This window comes from Pseudorca crassidens, chromosome 6 (genome assembly GCF_039906515.1).
Source record: "Pseudorca crassidens isolate mPseCra1 chromosome 6, mPseCra1.hap1, whole genome shotgun sequence".
Classification (NCBI taxonomy): domain Eukaryota; kingdom Metazoa; phylum Chordata; class Mammalia; order Artiodactyla; family Delphinidae; genus Pseudorca; species Pseudorca crassidens.
The window spans coordinates 123,719,554-123,739,181 of record NC_090301.1 but is presented as its reverse complement, the minus strand read 5'-3'; positions in this window follow the sequence as shown (position 1 = coordinate 123,739,181).

Here is a 19,628-nt window from a genome sequence, read left to right as displayed (position 1 = left end):
CACAAAAAGACAAATATCATATGATATCACTTATATGTGGAATCTAAAAAATAGTGTCCAAATTAACTTATTTACAAAATAGAAGTAGAATCACTGATGTAGAAAACAAATTTATGGTGACGAGGTTATATGGGGGAGTGGGGGGAAGGATAAACTGGAAGACTGGGATTGACATATACACACTACTATATATAAAATAGATAGCTAATATGAACATGCTGTATAGCACAGGGAACTCTACTCAATACTCTGTAATGGTCTATATGGGAAAAGAATCTAAAAAAAAAAAAAAGAGTGGATATATGTATACGTATAACTGATTCATTTTGCTGTACACCTGAAATTAATTGTAAATCAACTATACTCCAACAAAAAAAATTTTTTTTTACATCTTTATTGGAGTATAATTGCTTTAGAATGGTGTGTTAGTTTCTGCTTTATAACAAAGTGAATCAATTATACATATACATATGTTCCCATATCTCTTCTCTCTTGCATCTCCCTCCCTCCCACCCTCCCTATCCCACCCCTCCAGGTGGTCACAAAGCACTGAGCTGATCTCCCTGTGCTATGCAGTTGCTTCCCACTAGCTATCTACCTTACGTTTGGTAGTGTATATATGTCCATGCCTCTTTCTTGCTTTGTCACAGCTTACCCTTCCCGCTCCCCATATCCTCAAGTCCATTCTCTAGTAGGTCTGTGTCTTTATTCCTGTCTTACCACTAGGTTCTTCATGGCATTTTTTTTCTTAAATTCCATATATATGTGTTAGCATACGGTATTTGTCTTTCTCTTTCTGACTTACTTCACTCTGTATGACAGATTGTGAGGATGGGAAGTGGGAAGAGGCTCAAGTGGGTACAGGGGACCCGGAAGTCAGCCTTATCCCAGTCCTCTGGCTTCTCCTGGGTCTCAATCAGCCTCATCCCCAGATCTTTTCTATCTCCTGCCTTTGGTGTTTCTAACATTAAATTAAGGGTGGAGGATCTGGCTTTTGCAAACCTGCCAGGAACACGATTAGCTGATTCTCAGCCATCTGGGATCATTCACTGCGAGCATAAAGGACTTCTCGATAGGCTGTCTGACGTTTCCTTTCTGCTTTCAGATGGGCCAGCTGGACCAAAGTTTGACTATGTGTGGAGGAGGACAGGGGGAGACAGCACTGACGGCAGTAAGTAGTAGTCCGTAGACTCCAGCAGTCTGATATTTTGGGACCAGGGTGTTCTACAAAGTGGTTATACCACTGTATAGTCCCACCTACAACATGTGAAAATTTCAATTGTTTACGACCTCACCAACCTATAGTGTTGTCAGTTCAATTGTCTGCTGCCAATATATGGAAATGCATTGATTCTGATATTGACTTTATACCTTGTGAGTGATAAGCTTTCTTATTCAAGTATTTTGTAGATTGCTTAGGATTTCCTTCTAACAATCATGTCTTCTGAAAATACAGTTTTGTTTCTTCTTTTCAATTTTTATGATATTTAATTTCTTTTCCTTGCCTTATTGCACTGGAAAAATCATCATAAAATTATATGGATTTGGAATTATCTTTTGGGAATTTTTAAATTATGAATTAAATTCCTTTAATAAATATAGGTGTGGTTACCAGCCTCCAAGATGGCCATCAATGATCTTCACCTCCTGGTGTATAAAGCTTTGTGTAGTCCCCTCCAGCATTTTACTAGAATGGGTCTGTGTGACCAATAGCATACAACAGATTTGATGGTATGTTACTTATGGAGAGATTATAAAGGACTATAGTTTCTGTCTATCATTCACCCTGGGAAAAGCCAGGAACTATGTTGTGAGGGCACTCAAGCAGTTGCGGAGAGGCCCAGGTGGCAAGGAATAGAGGTTTCCTGTCAACAGCCAGTGAGAAACAGGCCTGCCAACAACCATGTGAGTGAGTTTATTTTATTTTTTAATTTTTTTTTTGCGGTACACGGGCCTCTCAATGTTGTGGCCTCTCCCGTCGCGGAGCACAGACTCCGGATGCGCAGGCTCAGCGGCCATGGCTCACGGGCCCAGCCGCTCCGTGGCATGTGGGATCTTCCCGGACCGGGGCACGAACCCGTGTCCCCTGTATCGGCAGGCGGACTCTCAACCACTGCGCCACCAGGGAAGCCCGTGAGTGAGTTTAGAAGCAGATTCTCCAGCATAGTCAAGCCTTCAGGTGACTGCAGCCCTGCCTGACAACTTGACTGTAACCTTGTGAGAGGTCCTGAGTGAGAACCACCCAGTTAGGTTACACCTGAGTTCTTCACCCCCAGAAATTTGTGAGATAAATTTGTTTTTGCTTTAATCTCATAAATTTTGGGATAACTTTTATTATGCAGAAATAGATAGTAATACAATAGAGCTATTCAGATTTTTCATTTTTTTGTGTCAGTTTTGATAATTCGTGTTTTTCAAGGAATTTGCCTATCTCCATAAAGTTGTCAAATTTGGCAAAAATTGTTCATAATATTTTGTTGTTTTCCTTTTAATGTCTGTAGGATCTGTATTGGTATCCCTTCTTTCATTTTTGACATTTGAAAACTTGTGTTTTCTCTTTTTCTGATAGCATTTTGACCTTTCTCAATTTTATTAATCTTTTTAAAAACTAGCTTTTGGTTTCATTATTAGTTTTCTGTTTTGTCTATTTTCTATTTTATTGATTCCCATTTTTACCTTTAAATCATTTTCTATTCACTTTGTTTTTAATTTGCTTCTCAGTTTTGAGTTTCTTAAGGTTGAAACTTAGAACACTGAAATGATACTTTTCTTATTTTCTAATATAAGCATCTAAAACTATAAATTTCTCTCTAAGCACCACTTCAGTTGTATTCCACAAATGTTAGCTCATACGTTGTGTTTTTATTATCATTTAATTAAATTTCACTCATGATTTTTTTACACATGGGCTGTTTATTTTGAAATCTTTGGAATTTATAGGTATTTTATTGCTATTGATTTCCAAATTAATCATGCTGTGGACATAAGACATATTATGTAAGACTTGAATATTTTGACATTTATTAAGGTACATTTTATTGTCCAAGATGTGGTCCATCTTGGTGAGTGTTTCTTGTGCCGTGAAAAATAATTTGGATTCTATGGTGATTGAGTATAGTCTTTTTTAAATGTCAGTTAGGTCAAGATGGTTGACAGCGTTGTTTAAATTTTTTGTATTCTTATTTTTTTCCTGTTTTGTTTTTCAAATCAATTCTTGAAAAGCAATATTACAACTTACAACTATGATTGTAGATTTATTTATTTTTTCACTAGTTCTGTCAGATTTTGCTTTATGTATTTTGAAACTCTATTATTAGGAACCTACAACATTTAAAATTTTCATGTCTCCCTAGTGAACTGTCTAATTAACTCCTTAATGAACTTATGGAAAGTCACTATTTATCTTTGGCAGTGATACTTATCTTGAGGTCTATTTTGTATGATATTATTATAGCCTTACCAGTTTTCTTATTCTTATTCTTTGCACAGTCTATTTTTCCATCATCTTATTTTAACCTGCTTTTTATGTTAAACTACACCTTCTGTAGACAGGATGTTTTTGACTATTGATATTATTAATCCAGTCTAATCATCTCTACCATCTAATTGGAGTATTCAGCCATTTAAGGTTAATGCAGTCTTTGGTGTGGTTGAGTTTTAGTCTGCTAATTTTCTATTTGTTTTCCATCTTTTTCTTCCTCACCAATATTCCTTTTTTCCTAAATTTTAAAAGATTAACTGGAGATAATTTAGCATTCCACTTTATTTCCTCTTTTGGAATTTCTGCTAAATCCATGTTGTATTTTTTTAGTGGTTAACCTAGGGATTCTAATATGCATCTTTAATATACCACAGTCTACTTAACTTATCACATATTATTTCCAAAATATAAGAAATTTACAATGATATATTTCTACTTACCCCATCTTTTGTGCTAGTTTTGTTATGAATTTTATCTCTACAGTTTTTAACCTCCACAGCAAAATATTATATTGTATTTAAATAGTCATAAATCTTTTAAAGAAAAAAGAGAAAAAATAAAACACTCATCACTTCTGGTGCTCTTTATTTCTTCCTGTAGATGCAAGTTTCCATCTGTTTTCCCTTCATCCTAAAGAGTATAAGTATTTCTAAAAATGAAATACTAAAGAGTTATAGTATTTCTCTGATGGCAATGTAGTCTCTCAACTTTTGTTTATCTGATGTTAAAAAAATCTTAGCTTTTCAAGGATAATTTTAATGAGTATAAAACACTGGTTGAAAGTTTTTTTTCCCCAACTTTATTAAAATGTCATCCCATTTCTTTACTCTTCCTTCCATTGTTTCTGGAAAGAAGGCAGTTGTCATTCATGTCACTGTTCCCTTGTATGTAATGTGGATTTTATTTTCTATGGTAGCTTTTTAACATTCTCTCCTAATTCTTAGTTTTCAGTTTACCTTTGATGTATCTAGGTAAAGTTTCTTTTGCCTTCATCCTTGTTAGGTTCACTAAGCTTCTTAGATACCCAGACTGATGTTCAAATTCTTCTTTTCTGCCCCATATCTCTCTCCTTTTGGGACTCTAATTGCATATATGTTAAATTCCTTGATATTTTCCCACAGGTCATTGAGGATGTGTTTATTATTATTTTTCAATATTTTTCTCTGTTATTAAGATTGGATGATTTTTATTGATCTGTCTTCAAATTTACTTATTCCTTTATTGACAGTCTCCAATCATCTGTTAAGTCCGTCCAATAAATTTCTGTTCTAAAATTTCCATTTGTTTCTTTTTTCTTTTTCTTTCTTTTTTTTACAAGTTATATTTTGCCAGCATGGGATTGTATGGTACATGGTGTGTGGCTTGCTTTTTTTCATTCCTCAATAAATAAGCACATGATTTCTCATGTTTTTTTATTTTTAAAAATTTTATTGTTATTATTATTTTTAATTTTTTTGGACTATAGTTGATTTACAATGTTCTGCTAGTTTCAGGTGTACAGCAAAGTGAATCAGTTATACATATTCATATATCCACTCTTTTTTAGATTCTTTTTCTATACAGGCCATTACAGAGTATTGAGTATAGTTCCCCATGCTATACACTAGGTCCTTGTTAGTTATCTATTTTATATATAGTAGTGTGTATATGTGCAATCTTCCACTTTATCCTTCCCCCACCTTCCCTAAGAAGAAATGACACCTTCCCTAAGGAAATGCACAGTTCAGATGCACAGACAGCCAAGTAGAGAGACATTAGCATTATAGTGTGATGAATGCACAGACAGCCAAGTAGAGAGACATTAGCATTATAGTGTGATGAATCCTATGGTACAGGCATTGTAGAAGTGCCTAAGCAATCCTGGATGGGAGTCTTGAAAGACTTTCAGGAAGAGGTAGTGCCTATAATAAGTCTTGAAGGTTAAATTGGTATGTCTTAGTCAATTTAGGTTGCTATAACAAGATATGATAGAGTGGATGGCTTAAACAACAGGAATTTATTTCTCACGGTTCTGGAGGCTTGGAAGTCTGAGATCAGGGTGCCATCAGATCCTGTGTCTGGTGAGGGCCCTCTTCCTGGTTTGTTGTATCCTCACATGTTAAGGACAGTGAGCAGTAGTCTCTTTCTAGTCTTATAAGGGCACTAATCCCATCATGGGGGTTCCACCCTCATGACCTCATCTAAAACTAATTACTTCTCAAATGTCCCACATCTTATGGGATTAGTGTTTCAACATATGAATTTTGAGGGGACAAAAACGTGTAGTTCATAACAAGGTATTATTAGGCAGAGAAGATAGGGAAAGTATGTTCTACAAAAACAGAGTGGTACCTGCATAGCATAGAAGCAGGAGGGAGGAAGGAGTTTAGGGGGCCATGCACAAGTGTGAGAGGGGAATGTGGAGACATTTGAGACTGAAGAAGAGGATGGAGAAACCTGATCTTTATAACCAGATTGTGGTTTTTTAAAAATACAATGTAGACACAATAGAAACAATTGGTGGGGGCCAGTCTGGAAGCAGGGAGATAAGTGAGGAGGATGTTGGGGTGGGGGGACTCTGGTCTTGGGCTGAAAAGAAGGATGGATTTCAGGGAATCTGGGCAAGTATAATTTAAGGATCACATGACTGACAGGAGGAGGACAAAGGTGCATGAGAACAAGATGCCTCAGAAGATTCCTGGACCTCTGTGTGGGGCCTCAGGGGATCTTAGTGTCATTCTTTAAGATCCAGGAGAAGTAAGAAGTTTAGGAGGAAAGAAATGATGCTTCCATTGTCATCATGTTAAACTGGGTGCTGGGGCCCAACCAGTTGAAGAAGCCCATAGGACAGATGTACACACAGGGCTGGATTTCAGAGGGATGAATTTGGGAATTCACATCATACAGTTAAAATTTGGAGTTTCAACATGACTAGCCCTGTCCAGACCCTTGGATTCAGTCAGCCAGAGAAAATGGGGAATCCTATAAATCATCATGTAGATAAAAGAGCAATTTTCAGGCCCTTATTTATAGTGGCTTTAGTGTGCTACATTTCTAGGGAAATATATGTTCTTGTCACCCAACTGCAAGAGAAATAAGTGAGCTTGAATCACATGAGTAAGTTTAAACGCCAGCCTGAAATTTAGTAAGCTACTTTGCACCTTCTCGTCGTCTTCTTCATTAAAAGTGTGCTATTTTCCTTGTGCCTTGGGGTATAGATTAAAATAAGGCTGGCTGTGAGTTTAAAAAAAAAGCATGACATATCAAGGAAACAAGACGTTCTTGTTATGAGGTCAAGTGGATCCTTTGGTGAGCCTTGCTAAGCTACACATCCTGCTGGAGACCTGGAAAAAGCCAAGTGTTGGAGAACTTGGGTCTCCACCCATCCCGGGCTAGCCCCTGACCTAGGGATTGCCAGGATTTTAGGGACTACAGCTCTTGCCTGAGACTATGGTCTGAAAGCTGCTTTGGGGTAGGGTCTTGTCTCTCTTGTGTACCACTACATTCCCCTGGCTGAGTGCCATGCTCGGGGTATAATAGGTCCTCAAAGAGGTGTGGGGGTGAATAAATAAATGAATGAACTAGATACCATCCTATATATATTGATTAGGAATCTGGTTTGAGTCCTGACCTTAGGTTCCTTCTCTACAAAACAGAGCTGCTGTGAGGAATAAATGAGATAACACATAATATGCTTGGTACTGTGCTTGGCAAATGGTAATGGTTCGATAATTCAAGCTGTTGTTATTATTGTTGTTGCTGTTATTTTTATTAGTATTGTCTGTTCCTTGTAGGTCTCCACAATACGTTGGTTGATCAGTCAAGTGAGCTCTCCACACTTCAGCTTCTTCCTTCATGAAGTGGTGATTGTTATTGCTGGCTTGCCTCCCTCTCGGCTTGTTATTGATTATAAAGTGTTAGATGAACACACACTGAGGTTGGATCTCACTGTCTTACTCTCGAGAGAATGTGACTCGGAGAGGGCAAGGAACTCAGAGTGAGTGGCACAGCCAAGTGGGATATGAATGTGAGAATATTCTGGAAGGTGAAATTCATCAGCAACGTAGAATAGTAAATAACTCACTATTAATACAGCTTTGTGGAGCCGAAAAGTCTTTGGAGTCATTCTGGCTTCATTGTCAATCCCAGCTTCTCCTGTACTGGGTACATGATGGATGTTTCCTGGACCCCATGTGAAAACCAGAGTGTGAGGCTGAGTCACAGGCTGCTGTGAAGATAAAAGAGAGGAGGGATGTGTGGAAAGGCCAAGCATAGCCCCTCATACAGCGGGTGTTCCATCTACACTGTTGCTGTTTTATGACACAGCTAACAAGGGGGCAGACTGGGCTAAGAACGTGTGTCTGCTGGAAGCAATATTAAGTCTCTCCTATATTTAGAAGGAATGTGTGTCACATGGAGAACCCCGGGGTGCCCTTTAGCACGTAGGGGTCAATGTCAGGACTGTGGGCTGAGGATATAGGGAAGCTGTGGTGCCCCAAGAGCCACCTCGCCTCCAGCGGACGGTGGCACATAAAGTCTCCTATGAGCTAAGAGGCAACAAGCCAAAGCCACTGGGCAGGCAGGACCCTCAAGGACATTTGTCCTGGGCATCCCCACACCCTCCACATCTGACCCATCTCAACGCTGCTCTGTAGGCGGTTTTGCAATGCCTACGGGCAGCCAGTTGTCAGCCAAAGTTCTAGACTAGATTCTGAGGCTGGGTTCGAATCCCAGGTCTGCCACTTCATAGCTGTGCCTCAGTTTCCTCACCTGTAATGTGGGCTTAGCAATAGCACCTGTCTCATGGGTTAATGTTGCTAGATGCCTGTGACCTGGGAAGCGATATGCAAGTGTTCGGTATTATGACTGGCGCTATAGCAGGAGGCTGTTAGAAGAACATCATTCCTGGTCCTTGGATCTTTAAGGAGACTTTCAGCCCCGCCATTCTGTGATAGGGCCTGGTCCCTCTCCCTCTAACTGGACATTCGTTAATAGTGGGCATCAGAAGGGCACAAAGGTCCTCAGTGCCCGAGGCAACTGGTTGATGAGTGATAAGCCAGGACTATGCCTCCAGGTCCGCTTTTTGGAAACTCGGTCTACTTGGGACATTTTTTTTGTGTGCAGCCCAGAGCCAGGAGAGCCGCCACCCCCACTGGCTGTCTCTGCAGACAGAGCCTGGAGTGAGTGGTGCCCTGTCTGGTCCTCACCCTGCAGGTTTTGAGCCTCCATTTAGTGGCCGCACTCAGGGAGGCTGGCCCCCACTCACCAATCTTCCCAGTTTGTAGATTTCAGCTGGTTGCCAGCCCTCCACTGTGGAACAGAGCCCTCACACTGGCATCATAAGCAGGAAGTGGGCTGGAGAGTTGGGATGGATGGCTGTGAACACCCTCTGGGCTGGGGAGGGTCTGAATCCAGCTGGGGCCCAGAACGTCAGTGTTCAATAAGCCTTTGCTGCATGAGGACGGGCCAGTGGTGTGGTCCTCCCAGCAGCACATCTGGCCATGACCCTGCTTACCCTGGGATGGGCCTGGCCAGCCGAGAAAGACACGTGCTGTGTGCTGGGCACCCCACGCCTCCCTCCTGGAGGGAAACCCAGGCATCTCCTTCTCGTACTCCTTAATTCACAGGCTCTGTCGGGATCCTAGCGCCCCTGCTGACACCTGAGTGACAGCTTATGCACCATTCCTCACCCTCACCTCCAGGTTTGGCTGTTTTGGGGATGAAGTTTGCTCTTTGAGTTTCTCTCCATATTCCACGCAAGGTCCTGCATGCTTAGTGGGGCCCCTCTACCGATTGTGGTGAGGACCTGGTCGAGAGCTCACCAGAGGCTCCAGGTCAAAGTAGAAGTATGCACGAGAGCGCCCCAGAACCAGTCTCAATCTACAAACAGAGCCCCTGCTGCAGGATAGGAGTCACCAGGCTGCAGGCAGCAACTCAGAGACATTGGAGTCAGGAGGCAGTTAATATGCGGTGTGATAAGGAATAAAAGAACGATTAATAAGGTGCTTTGCCGACTTGACTCTGGCCCCATTAAACTTTTTCTTACCTTATTTCACACTCCATTTCCAAAATACCCTCTCTTTCGCTCCCCACCTTTAATAGTTCTGGCAGACGTGGGCCCTAATTGACTCTGGCAGCATAAATTTGAGGCAGTGTCTGGCTGAAGTGAACAGAAGCTCCCATGTTCAGGAGAATCCTTGGGGTGGCTGGAGACATAAGTCTGGCTTCCATACTGTCCAATGGATTCTGTAGGCAGGTGGGGGGAGCCAAGTGTGCCTCCAGGCTGTGACAGCCATGAGCAGTGGCACCTCAGCAGTTCCCAGGCAACCTGAGTGGGGGACAGCCCGTCCTGAGGGCAGAGTCATGCATTTCTTCCCTCATTCATTCATTCCACATCACGCACTGGTGCTGGACCTCCTGTGTGTTTCATATCCCTTCCAGGTGGGCCTCCTCTCCTTGCATCCTTCATTGCAGATGAAGATGCTGAATGAGGCTCGTTGGGTGTCCGTGGCTCACCTGAGCTAACACCTGAGGGAGCAGTGAAGGAATAAGAAGACACCGGTTCTGTTCCTCTCTGAGACCATCTTTATATTTCTTGGTCAACCTCTCTCTGCTGCAGCATCATTAGGTCAATGAGTTATCTTCAGCTGGTAAGAGACATGGTCGCTCTCCCCTGGAACTCACTTTCTGGTCTGTCCTCAGGCACTTCCTGGCTCTGTGTGTGGGGCTGCACTTCACCCGTCTCACCTATCTCACCTGTGATCATCGTCTGGCCCAGTGTTGGATCAAACGGGTCCCCCTGGGTTCATGGCAGAGCCTTGTAGCTAGGACCTGGGTCTCTGGAGTCCCTGTCTGGGGCTCAGTGTGACATGAGGCAGGTGTGGTGCCAAGCCGACTTGGTTTCAAACTGGCTGGGCTAAGCTGGGCCTGGGGTGGGAGAGTTCAGGCCTGGGAGGGAGATGGGGAAGGGGCTAGGAGAGCAAAAAGAGTGAGTGAAGGGGAAAGAAAGCTCAGGACCTTCCCACATGTAACTCCAGGGCTACCTGGGGCCCCTCCTGGTCAAGGGGAATTGCATTCCTTAGCCTGACCTCTCCTTGGCTTGTACTAAATTTGGATACTCCTGACAATGAGGCCTCAGTTTGAGGCTGGGATTTTGTTATCATGCTCTTCTTTTCAACTTAATTGCCCATTCTTTTCTCACTTTTCAATTTTCTCTTAGGCTCCCTTACCCTTTCCACTACCCTTCAAAGTGGCGTGGCTCTGTGAGGCAAATCTTAGTCTCTCTGATGCTAGTAGTGATATTAATGCTGATGTTTGTGTCATTGTTGGTAGTGGTGGTGGAGGAGGTAGCCGTGTTGGTGCAGGTGCAGGTGGTGGTGGAGTAACAGTGATGATGGTGTCACTAGTGGTGATCATGGTAGTGTTAGTGGTGTTGGTGGTAACGGTCATGGTGATATTGCTGTTGATGGTTGTGATGGTGGTGGTGGTTATGATGCTGGTGGTGGTGATGGTGGTATTGTTGGTGATCATGACCATGTGGGTGATACGGATGGTTATGATGATGGTGGTAGTTATACTGATGGGCACTGAGCCTCTGAAAGTAGAGGAAAAATAGCGGCTCTGGAGTCAGACAGACCTGTGTGCCAATACCGGCTCCCGTGAATTCTTTAGGGTCTCTGAACCTCTCTTTCTGCATCTGTAAAGTGGGGATAATAATATGGGATGTCTTGAGAATAAGGGATAGTGTGTATGTCCCACCCACTTCCCCCAAAGTCCCAGGGCTCCTTGTCCTTCTCCCTGGGTGTGGGGGAGATGCATGTGTGTCCTTTCCTCTGTCTGTTTTCCTTTCTGTGGGGTTTTCCTTTGTCTTGCGGTCTCCTGGCAAGCAGGCAAATGAGATAGACCCTGTCTGACACCTGTGGCTTCTCACATCAGGCCTCAGGACCGTGGTTCAGTAGCCCAGGCGGGCTGTTGCCCTTGCTCTGCTCCCTGCCCCTGATTCCCCCTCACCTGGTCCAGCCACCTGGTCACACGGTGGAGCCAGATGGGAAACAAGGCAGGCTCTGTGCACACAGCACCACTGCCCAAGGATGGGAGCGGGGAGTCACCATCTCTACGTCACTGCTTAGAGAACACCCCGTTCCAATGATCTACTACTGTAATAGAAACTACCCCAACTTAAGGGCTTAAAGCAGCATGCATTTTACTCTGCTCATGACATGAGAGTCAGGAGCTTGGACAGGGCTCAGCAGGGCGATTCTTCTGCTCCATGAGGCATGGCTGGTGGGATTCAGCTGGCAGCTGAAGGTCCCAGGAAGGCTTCACTTACATGCCTGGTGCATGGGAGGGTGTGGGGTGTAGGATGGGGGACTGGCTGGGCTTAGCTGGGCACCTCCTCCTCTCTGTGGAGTGTAGGAAACCTGATCATTTATCCTGGAGAAGTCCATACTCAGGATTTGGCTCATTGCTCCAGCCTGATGTTCTCTGAGTTGTTACTCCATCTCTCATTTCCTGTAAACATGCAGTCAGATCTAGGGGCTCCGCTGGGCTTGGGTTTCTGTCTTTGCAGGGTGGTGATGGGTCTTGGGGGACTTCCTATTGTATCACATCAGGTGGCATATACTGTCCAGTTGTTCTGTCTTTCCTGATGGTGGATTTGTGTTATCAACCTGAACCACCTTTATAATGTTCCTTATCATATCTTTACCTAATGATTTCAGCTTCCATTCATAGCCATTACCTAGATCCATTACACCATTAGGAGTTGCAAAGTGGTGCTTTTAAAATTCTCTGAAGCCTTTTGCATTTACTAGCTGGAGTTCTTTAATAAAGAGAGATTTCCCTTATGAAATATTAGTTACTCTAAAATGCAGTTTGGGGCTTCCCTGGTGGTGTAGTGGTTGAGAGTCCGCCTGCCGATGCAGGGGACATGGGTTCATGCCCCGGTCTGGGAAGATCCCACATGACGTGGAGCAGCTGGGCCTGTGAGCCATGGCCGCTGAACCTGCATGTCCGGAGCCTATGCTCCGCAATGGGAGAGGCCACAACATTGAGAGGCCTGCGTACCGCAAAAAACAAAAAAAATGCAGTTTGTACAGTAAGGACAGAAAAATGCTTGGTTCTTAGCCTTTATCAATGTTTAGAAAAATGAGTTGATTCCCTAGCAACCTCCTACGGGGATCAATGAGGCATCTTTGTTTTTGTAAATATCCTGATGAACTTAGATTTTTAAAAAATCTTAACACCAAAATTCACTAATTATTAGGGAGAGGATACAAGGAAACAGTTGGCACAGACCCAGCATTACAGCATTGGTCTCTGAGCCATCAAATGCAGTTTCAAAAAACAAGTGTGGAAATACGCATAACATAAAATTTTCCATTTTAAAGTGTACGATTCAGTGACATTTAGTGCACTCACGATGCTGTGAAACCATCATCACTACTTAGTTCCAGCGTTTCTTTTGTTGTCTTAAATGGAAACCCCATGCGCATTAAACCATGACTCTTTACTCCCCCTCCTGCCACCCCAAGTGACCACAACTCTGCCTTCTGTCTGTGTAATTTGTCTTTTCTGGACAGTTCCCATATATAGAATCATACAGTATGTGGTCTTTCATGTCTGACTTTTCTTTTTTAAATAAACTATTTGAGAATAGTTTTCAATTTACAGAAAAGTGGCAAAGACAGTACAGAGAATTCTCATACACCTTACATTCTGTGATGGGTGTTTCAAAACTCTTGGATTTTATGTATTTTAATCCATTCCAGAGTTCATCTCTTTTTGATTGCCCCATCTTTGGCTAGTGGGAGCTCCCTCAAGTTGGCTTCGTGTCCTTTCTTGATGACATGTTTATGAACTTAAAGAAGACAAGTCTTTTTAGGATAAAACCTAGAAGCCAGCTGTGAATCAGCAAGTGTGCCTGTGTGGTTTAGGTGGGAAAGGAGAGTTGAGGGGAGGGGATAAAAACAAGTAGTAAAAAGAATAATAATAATAATAAGATGCTAATTCAGTTTCTAGGGAAAACAGCATTTTGTACAATATGCTCCAGAGTTTTGAACTCTGCCAGTATAGCTCCCACTGGGCCTGAGATTCCATCCTTATTAACAAACCCAGGCTGGCTTCCCTCCACCCCGGTTCTGTGCAGTGAGAAACAGGACCTGCTGGGTTTGCTCTGCCCACGATAATTAAGCTGGCCCAGTGTCGCCCTCCCTCAGCTCATTAGCCTCAAGCCTTTGGAGCTGATTAGAAAGCGCTGCAGGGCGCCAGGAGTCCTATGCTTCACTGGGAAGAGCCGCTGCAGTTTCCTGCCTGCAGCATCCGGGGAAGGCAGCCTCAAGCTCACCTGCTTGGTGAGCGTTGCCCAGCCCTACGTGTGGAGTGAAGGCTGGCCAGAGGAGGAGGATGCCGACAGAGGAGGTGCCCACGCACAGGAACATGCTTTGAGCTGCAATTTTGCAGTTACTTTCTCCTTTGATCCTCACAATAAGAACTTTCAAGTGTTTTGTATGTTCAAAGATAGATGCTGTGGGGTAAATGGTGGGGATGGCACAGTCCTTGTCTGCAAGAAATTTTCAAAGAAAGGGTAAAGCAGCACTGCCAGGCCATCTATGAGTGGTCAATAGAGGACAAGGCCGCATCCTGCCAGAGGGCTGGGCTGTGTGGGAGGAGGTCAGAGAGGGAGGCCGCATCTCTCTTATAATCGGCATCCCCAGGAGCAAGACTCTGTTAGGCTGTGGTGTGCACCTATGTCTTGCTGGCTGGGGAAGCACATCTAGGCCCCTGGTGTGCACATGTGGTCCCCAATCTCTGCCCAGAACAATAAGCAATGATACTAGTGGAGACTCATGAAGGCAGATGTCATGGATTAAAGAGAGCACCTGGATACTCACGGGACAGGGAATGGAGCAGGGAGGTGTAATGGTCAGCACGGGCTCTGGGGTCTGACCATGACCCTAGGCAGCTCTCCATGCCCTCACTATCAGATAGAAACTCATCTTCTCTCTCCAGTTGTTCTGAGAACACGGTGAGAGCCTGTGTGAGCCTGGCTCAGGGCAGGTGCTCAGTAATGGTGGTTGCCATCAGTAGAAGTTTGCTGAACACACCCAAGAGTGACTATGTGTCATTGCCGGTTATCTTGGGTGGGATAGCCACAGTCACCATGACAACAGAGATGCACAGTGTGTCTGAGCATGCAGCTCAAGGCCCTGGGAGACACAGGGGAAGAGGAGAAGGTCTGCACCCAGTGCCAAGGTGAGTCCCTAGACCATGCTGCAGGCTCTGCACTCCAGCTTTGGGTGCTTGTTGGTGTGGGTGCTACGCTTCCATGGATTTCTGGGAACTATGGACCTTGTGCCCCCAGCTGTGATGGGGAAGCCAAAAGTAAGCTAAATCTTTGGTTGGCCTTTCCTGGACAGGAAGGAGCTCACCCATTACCCGGTGCTGATCCACCGATGATCTGATAGACCTGTGTGTGGACGGCTGGGCTAGAGGCCTTCCCATCATCCTGGTGAAGCAGGACGCAGCCATGTGAAAAGGATTCATATGAGATGATATCTAATTAGGGCTTCTTAGAAGAGGAAGCCCTGAGCTTCACCTCAAAGACAGGTAGGATTTGCATGGAGGCAGCAAAGAGGAAAGGCATTCCAGGTGAGTGACATGAAAATGCACTCGTCTTGGAATCAGGAGATCTGGTTCGAGTCTTGGCTCCACAGCTCACTAGCTGTGTGAACTTGCTCAAGTCACTTAACCTCTCTGAGCCTTGGTTTCTTTATCTGTACAATGGACATGATAATGCCACACTTGTCATTAGGATTAAATGAGACTGCCTTTATAAAGCATCCTAGCCAGGACCTGGGACCTAGGAAGCACCCAGGAAATGGTAAATCTGTGGGAGAGAAAGCACATGGACCAGCGGGGCTCAGCTCAGGGTCCATGGGCAGGGTCCACGAGTGGGCTTCTGAAACTACATTTAAAAGTGAGTGTATTTGTTCTCCTTTTCTGGAATGAAGATTTCGTAGATTTATCAGACTCTCAGAAGAGTCCGTTAACCTGAAAAAGATAAAGAACCATCAGTGTAGAGCTTTAGACTTTACAAAGTGTAACTGCTCATTATCTCACTTGAACCCACATGAGCCCCACTTGATAAGTTGAGCTGTTATTATTATTATTCACATTTGACAGTTGAAATAATGGTCTTAGGGACCCAGGACCGTGGTGGACTCTGGACTCTTGTGGGTAGCTTCTCCATCATCTTTCCCTTTTTCCCTTCCCAAGGGCTCCAGATTCCCACTGGAGTTCCTTGCACTTCCGTGAAAACAGGCCCTTCCCCAGGACCAAGGGCCCAGGAAGGTTGACCAGCATATTGGACCTCAGGGGCTGCTCTGATTGGTTCAGGCATGAACATGTGACTCAGCGGTCCAATCAGAGTGAATCTCCAATTTTTAACCATGAATTCTCGGACATATATTTATTTTATCTTCCTATGGACTATATGTAAGTAAAGGGACAGCTACAGCCACTTTGCTGTCATAAGCAAAGGGGTCTTGGGAGTAAAGTTGACCCAGAGGAAGCAGATAATCACAGAGAAGAGGGCCATATTCCTGATCAAACTGTCCAAATTAACTCTGGGCTTCTTCAGACACATGAATCATATATTTTCTGTTATTTGCAACCCAAACCTCCTAGTCAATATAGGTGCCTCAAGCAAGGTCACACAAGACATTGTTGACAGAACTAGGTCGTGAACCCTACATGCTCTGGCTCCCATTAACAACCATTTAGTTCAACCCTTCACCAGGTGGGCATGACCTTTCCCAGGTTTGCTGACAGCTCAGCCTGCCTCACCTCTTGAGGGAGAAGGTCCTAGGAATTCACTTCTTGATGGGCAAACAATGTCTTTAAAATCAGGTACCAAAATCCTAGGTGGCTTCTCTCACAAATTCCAAGAAAGAACTTATGGAGCTAAGATTTGGTGAACTGATCTACCCCTTCCAGGAACTCCTGATCTCTCAAAGCCTAGACAGAAGGGATGAGCAGTGTTGCTGTTCTGCCCACATTCTGCTCACTCCTCCATCAAATGCACATTGAATGCCTCCTATGGGCAGGCCCTGTGCTGGTTGTGGGCTGCATTGCACTGAAACATATACAGGGCCTGCCTGTGTGGCTTCTGCCAGTGGAACTTTCTGGTGTTGGTGAGCTCAGAGGGAGCTTTGTGTGTGTTGGAGCGTGAGGGCAGGAACTGCTCATTCAGACTGAGGAGGTGTGTCCTTGGGGACCTGCCAGCACCTGGTTTGCACTGTGGCTCTGCAGGGGACCCAAAGTCCATGTGCAGCTGTCAAAAGCCCTCACACGTGTGTGTTGTGTGTGCTGTAGTGGACGGGTGTGGCTGTGGCTTGGGCAGGGCATTGGTCGGAGTGACTGGATCTTGGCCAAGTGCATTAAATGCTCAGAACCTTAGTTTTCCTTATGATAAATGTATACATGCCCTTTATATTGTTCTTGTGATTCCTAAGATAATGTCAGTGAATGCATGTTCTAGTAACCAGTGTCTAGTCGATGCTCCATAGATTTAAGTATCATTTTCTATGTTACCTTTACAGCGCGGTTCCTCCGTCCAAATTCACACACACAAAAAAAAACCCCCCAAAAAACCTTCCCCCTAAAAGCCTAGACTGAATGTTATTAGGAAAGAAAATCATCATTTCCTGAATCAACCCTGCCCTAAATCGTGAAGTTTAATCCCAGGGACTTATTTGCATGCCTTGTGTCTTTGGGATCATGCTGTCATTACAGCAGTTGGTGTGGGGTCAGCTGAAGGGAGGGTTAAGGAGGAATGAGCTGACCTGCTCTAAACATGGCTCTGTGCTTATCAGCAGCTGCGTGACCTTGGGCAAGACATTTTATCTCTCTGAGCCTCAGTTTCCTCTTATGTAAAGTGGAGATGATTTTTACTTACTGCTGTGGATTTTGGCAGAGGTTTTGCTAGAGTTGGGTAGAGGTCAGATTTTTCCAAAAAGGCAACCTCACTGGATCAGATGTATGTTTCTTTCTCTGTGTTATCTGTTCTCTTAGAGGTAAATGCATCTTTCCCCCATCAGAACACTTTGGGGTTGATTAGGAGCAAAGTAACTTGAGAAAAAAGGGCCAAAGGAATAGGTGGCACCAGGCCATGGCAGAACTTCAGCCACATTTGTGGCTCTGGATGGCCAGCACAGCTTTGAGCGCTTCACCTGCTGGGTGAAAGCACAGCTTCCTCTAGGACTGGCCACTCTTCCAGGGCGGGTGGGTGGCTGCAGCCTCAAGCAAAACACAGGCCCTGAAGAAGGTGGCCATCTCTGCTCTACTTAACCCTCTCTATGAGGCCTCTCTGGGGAGACTTGAGGCAGCCCAGCTTCTGGTTCCCATCTCTAGTGCTGTTGCAGGATCACGTGGGAGATGGATGGGAATGCACTCAAAAAATGCTAGGCCTCCTGTCTTCTCAACACTTGAGATTTGACTGCAGGTGGGAGCCTGTGGGTTCCTTCTCCCCACGTCAGCCTGGAGGATAACTCACTCTCCAGAGATAGGAAAGAGTTTACATCTAACTTAGAAATTAGAGTACCATGTTATAAACAAAACAAAATGAAACAAAATGCATTTTCTTGTCATTTTGACTCATTGGGGCAGGGGTGTGTGTGTAGGTCGTGAAGGGTTGGGTCAGCTGGGAGATCGTGGTCCCTACGGGGTGGTGGTGAGTGCATCCCCTCAGGTTATGCCCACTGCAACAAGAGCTAATTTCCAATGGCTTTCGGAGCTTAGTGCAAGATACCAGATGAGTTGGGTTTCTCAGTCCAAGGCCAAAGCCTGTGCTTCCCCTCCAAAGTCTTGGGGGATTCCTCAGATATTTAAAGTGGACCCAGACAACAAAGCTTTAATATAGTTGCACCCCCCAAATGGTAAGTGTCCAAGTGTGGGTTTTATTTCTCTCATTTGCAGGTGGGGGTGGGAGGGGCTGCTGGTTCTTTAGAGTCTTTTCATTTCCAGAAGAGGATTTATCCCCACTTCCCTTCTTTAAGTGTGGGCGAAAGGGGGGAAAAAATAGAAACACACACAGTGATGTGTCTATGTGACAAAAAGAGAAGGGCACAAACAGAAAGCCAAGGAGGGGAGAAGAAATCTAAGAAAACAGAAAACAAAACAAAAAAAGTCAGAGGAAACTAGCAGAAAGAGGAAAAGCTACCCTCAGTGTCAGGCTGTTGGAAGGGTGAGCTTTTTCCATCTCATCAGGGTGAGTGAGGAAGGTCAGTGTGTGTACGGGCCAGTGGGGCTGGTGAGGGTCGGGGGAGCTGGGCAGACAGAGATGATGAGGATGGGAGAGAGGGTGGGGGAGGGACAGCCAGCACAGGAAGCCTGCACACTTGCTGGGGCAAGGGCAGGTGAATGAGGGTGTAGGGCCAGGAGCAAAGTGAGATAGAAGAAAAGAGACACCTTCCCTGGCACTGCCACCAGAGTGGTATTAGCTTGGGTCCCGGGGGAGTGATGGGAGGGGCCCCGGCTCTGGTCTTCTGGAACCACTTTGCCACCTGCATGCACTGGATCCTGAAAGGGGATGGAGAGCATCTTCCCCTGGTTGTAGCCACTCCCTAGATGCTCACCAGCTATGCCCGCCCCCAGAACTAGTGAAGGGAGAGTGGATGCTTACCATTCGGTGCAACTGAGTCCTCTTGGCTGACGGGTGGTGGACTGTCCCTGGAAAGTGGAGGGGATGCACAGGGCACCCAGATCCACCCACCTTCTCTTCCTAATGTAGACCATTCCCAGGGCTTGGAGCATCTCCATGAGAGGTTTCAAGCTCTCTTATATTTTGGGAAATGCTTTTAGTTACAAAACAAGCAGTTCTATTATTATGCAAGAAAACTTGCTGGATCCCCAATTCCATGAAGATTGAATTGTCCTGTTGTGGACATTGCCTTCGTCCCCTGTTCTGCGGCTGGTGTCCAAGATCCTGAGGCAGGTCTGCATACCCCTTCCTAGGCTGACCCTGCATCCTAAGGCATCAGGCAGCTTGTTGGTAAAGCCTTCCTTCCTTTATATGTCCAGCAGGGGACTCTGCTGGCCTTAGGCAGAAATGACGAGGGCACACGGTTTCTTTGGCTTGTTTGAAACATTGGAATTTATGGCCAAGAGT